At 37.8% G+C, this 4,003-nt stretch overlaps 1 pseudogene; it reads right to left on the reverse strand.

The window, feature by feature from the left end:
* Nucleotides 1-1,041: 1,041 nt before the first annotated feature.
* LOC123786887 (large ribosomal subunit protein eL21 pseudogene) lies at nt 1,042-1,526 on the reverse strand (annotated as a pseudogene).
* Nucleotides 1,527-4,003: the final 2,477 nt, after the last annotated feature.

The following is a 4,003-nucleotide window of genomic DNA, read 5'->3' on the forward strand; positions in this document are numbered from 1 at the left end:
CAATTTTCCCAGCACCATTTATTGAAGAGACTGTCTTTTTCCCACCGGATGTTTTTTCCTGTTTTGTCAAAGATTAGTTGCCCAAAGAGCCGAGGGTCCATTTCTGGGTTCTCTATTCTGTTCCATTGGTCTATGTGTCTATTTTTGTGCCAGTACCATGCTGTCTTTGTGATCACAGCTTTGTAGTACAGCTTGAAATCCGGCAATGTGATGCCCCCAGCTTTGTTTTTCCTTTTCAACAATTCCTTGGCGATTCGGGGCCTTTTCTGGTTCCACACAAATTTAAGGGCTGTTTGTTCCAGTTCTTTGAAAAATGTCATTGGTATTTTGATCGGGATGGCATTGAAAGTGTAGATTGCTCCTGGTTTTTGACCCAGTAATTTGACTTCTGGGAAGCTATACTGAGCAAAAAAACCTTGAATATTAAAAAAATTTAAGTACAATAATATCACAGCTTTGCTTATAACAGTAGAGATAAACTGGAGACACCCTAAATATCCCCAAATTGGAGACTAATTAAGTATATTATGGTATGCCTGATCTGATCTAACAAAATATCATGTGGTCATTTAACATGATATTTTAAACTGTACTGTCTAAATCTCACCTAGCAGAGTCACTTTCTCACAAAGGAAATTGGTGGTAGAAAGGGCAGAAGAGTTAGAGAGTGATATTATTGATAATAATGTGTGGGAAATTTTTACAAGTGAAGAATTTCTGGATAGAAAGTGAAGAAAACTGGATAGAAAATGTATACACAGGATAAACTCATTTAAAATGCATGGGGGAAAGACTGGAAAACTTTAAGCCAATTGTTTGATTTTTTAAAATGAAAATTCATGATTTGATGGTTTATGTAACTTTATTTTAAAATAATTTCAGATGCATACAAAGTTATAAGAACAACACAAAGAACTCCTGTGTACCCCCTCACTCATATTCCGTAAATATTAGCATAAATAAACATTTAGTTAGTTAGTTAGTTCAGTCTTGAGGTTTGTTTGTTTGTTTGTTTGTTTTTACATTTATCACAGCATGAATTCATAGGGAATGATTTCCAGCAGCTCAGGCTTCTTTCCATTGTTTCTCACGAAGTGTTCTTCTCTGGGTGGAGCAGGCTGGTGCTTCAGTTGAACCCAAGTACCTTTCTCTTTGACTTCCTTCTTTTTCTGATAATTTTCCTTCACATGCTTCAGAAAGCTATCTCAGCTCTTTGTGTAGTTAATATGCTCAATTCGTACATTAATTCTCTTGGCAAGAATCTCACCCTTGTTTGTTTACAACAATGCCAACAGCATGCTAAGTAATGTTGTAGACTCTTCCAGTTTTATGCTGATAATATTTGTGGGGCATTCCATTTTGAATAGTGCCCATTCCCTTAATATCCACAACATCACCTTTCTTGTAGATTTGTGTGTATGTGACCAAAGGATCAACTCTATGTTTTCTAAAAGGCCTAGAGAATATAAAGCGGGTACCTCTCCTCTTTCCCTTTGTGTTGGTCATTTTGGTGAATTACTGGAAGATAGCGGTTCCTGTCGAAAGGGATAAATAAACTTTTAAGTCCTTCTGACCCATTTAAGGATCGTTTGGCCAATAAGCTCCTATGTGAACACTGTCACTTTAGATTCCAAAGTGAAGGGGTAACAGAAAGGAGACAGACACTCATTTCTCATGGCCTGTGGAATCTGGGATGAAAGCCAGTCACAAGACTAATAATCAGATGCAAGACTTTTAACCAATTACACTGCCTATTATTTACTGTAATCAGTGTCATCCCATTCTGCCTTTCCCTTGACTACTTCAAGGAACATCATTCAGACAAAGTGATAATGAGTGTTGAGCAACAGATTTAAACTTCCTGATTCAGATGAGTGACTTGAGGGAAACAAATATATATTTTTTTGTTCATGCCTTCCCTCTGGTGAAAATGAAAAGCATCGATTTAATCCAGCTGCCAGCAGTTCTACATAACTCCCCTGGACGTCAAAGAGAAAGGAATAAAGAGTTGAGGACCTTACAGAAATAAAAACACCACATGTCCGTAGCCATGAAAATGCATTATGCAAATGAAAATACCCATATTTTTGCATAGATACTGTATATTTCTACTCTGCATTTGAAAAAGTCCTCTGTATTATGGACATTGTTGAGGTAGAAGAGACATTTGGGTCATCTAGCACTGTTCAGTTGGACTTCTGGTAATGATGAAAATGCTCTCTACCTATGCTGTTCACTATGGTAGTCATGAGTCATCTGTGGTTATTAACTGCTTGAAACGTGACTGGTGTAACTGCAGAACAAAATTTTTTATTTCATTCCATTTTAATTCATTTAAGTTTACATAGCTACATGTGGCTAGCCGCTACTATACTGGGCAGTGGAGATCTAGACCTTTCTCCACTCTAATTAGAAATTTCCTCTCCAGGGGCGCCTGGGTGGCACAGCGGTTAGGCGTCTGCCTTCAGCTCAGGGCGTGATCCCGGCGTTCTGGGATCGAGTCCCACATCAGGCTCCTCCGTTATGAGCCTGCTTCTTCCTCTCCCACTCCCCCTGCTTGTGTTCCCTCTCTCACTGGCTATCTCTATCTCTGTCAAATAAATAAATAAAATCTTTAAAAAAAAAAAAGAAAGAAAGAAATTTCCTCTCCAGTTCCCCTGATCTCTTTGCACTCTCACTGAAGATCACATCCATGCCCAAAACCTCCAGTTACCTTATAATGATGGTACTTAATCTCAGCTGCATATTACATTCACCGGGGGTACTATCTTTAACCATCATTGGGGGGGGGGGGTACTATGACCCAACCATAGATATTTTTTAAAAGGTCCTCAGGTGATTTTAATGTGCAGTCAGATTTTGGAACCTTTGATCAATATGCTGGTGACTCCCAATTCTATATCACCGGGTCTCAGGGCTGTGCTCCACATGCTGACTGGATCTTTTCTTTCTGATTCTCCTCCAGCCCAAAAAACCCCTCAAACACCAATATATCTAAATGGAATATCATTATCTAGTATTGCCCTCACCCAAATCCTTCAAACTTTAGTTACTGGACTTATTTCTACCATTTTGCTATTTGTTCTTTATATGTCTTATGTATTTCTTATTTCTCAGTTTCTTCATTACAGCCTTCCTTTGTGTTTGTTTTCTTTTATAAATTTATCATTCTGATTCACTTCTCATTTCCTATTCTATATATTTTTTTAAGTAAACTCTACCCCCAACATGGGACTTGAACTCGTGTCCCCAAGATCAAGACTCTCATGCTCTACTGACTTAGCCAGTTAGATACACCAGGAGGGGTCTCTTCTAAATGTTTTTAATTATTTTGTTAGTGGTTACCCTTGGGATTAAAATCAACATCTTCAATGTATAGCAAGCTAGTTTCAATTAATAATTTATTTGCAAGAGTATAAAAACTCTGTTCATAGGAACAGCTCCATTCTTCCCCCTCTATGTTGTTATTGTCAAAGCTTACATCTTTATATACTGTGTGTCCATTAACATAGATTTATAATTTTTGTTCTATGCATTTGTCTTTTAAATCATATATAGAGGGGTGCCTGGGTGGCTCAGTCAGTTAAGCATCTGCCTTTGGCTTGGGTCATGATCCCAGGGTCCTGGGATTGAGCCCTACATCAGGCTCTCTGCTCAGTGGGGAGCTTGCTTCTCCCTCTCCCTCTGCCTGCCACTCTGCCTGTTTGTGCTCAGTTTCTGTGTCAAATAAATAAATAAAATCTTTAAAAAATAAATAAATCATATATGAAAAAAAAGAAGACTTACAAAACAAAAGTACAAGAATGCTGGCTTTTATATTTAGCTATGTAATTATCAGTGTTTTTTATTTCTTCATATGGTTTTGAATTGTTGTCAAACCTGAAGGACTCCCCTTAGCATTTCTTGTAGGGCAGGTTTACTAGCAATCAACTCCTTCAGCTTTTGTTTATCTGGGAATGTCCTAATTTCACCTTCATTTTTGAAGGACAGTTTTGCAGGATAT

The sequence above is a fragment of the Ursus americanus genome, chromosome X, assembly GCF_024610735.1.
Source record: "Ursus americanus isolate L20-20 chromosome X, mUrsAme1.1.p, whole genome shotgun sequence".
NCBI lineage: Eukaryota > Metazoa > Chordata > Mammalia > Carnivora > Ursidae > Ursus > Ursus americanus.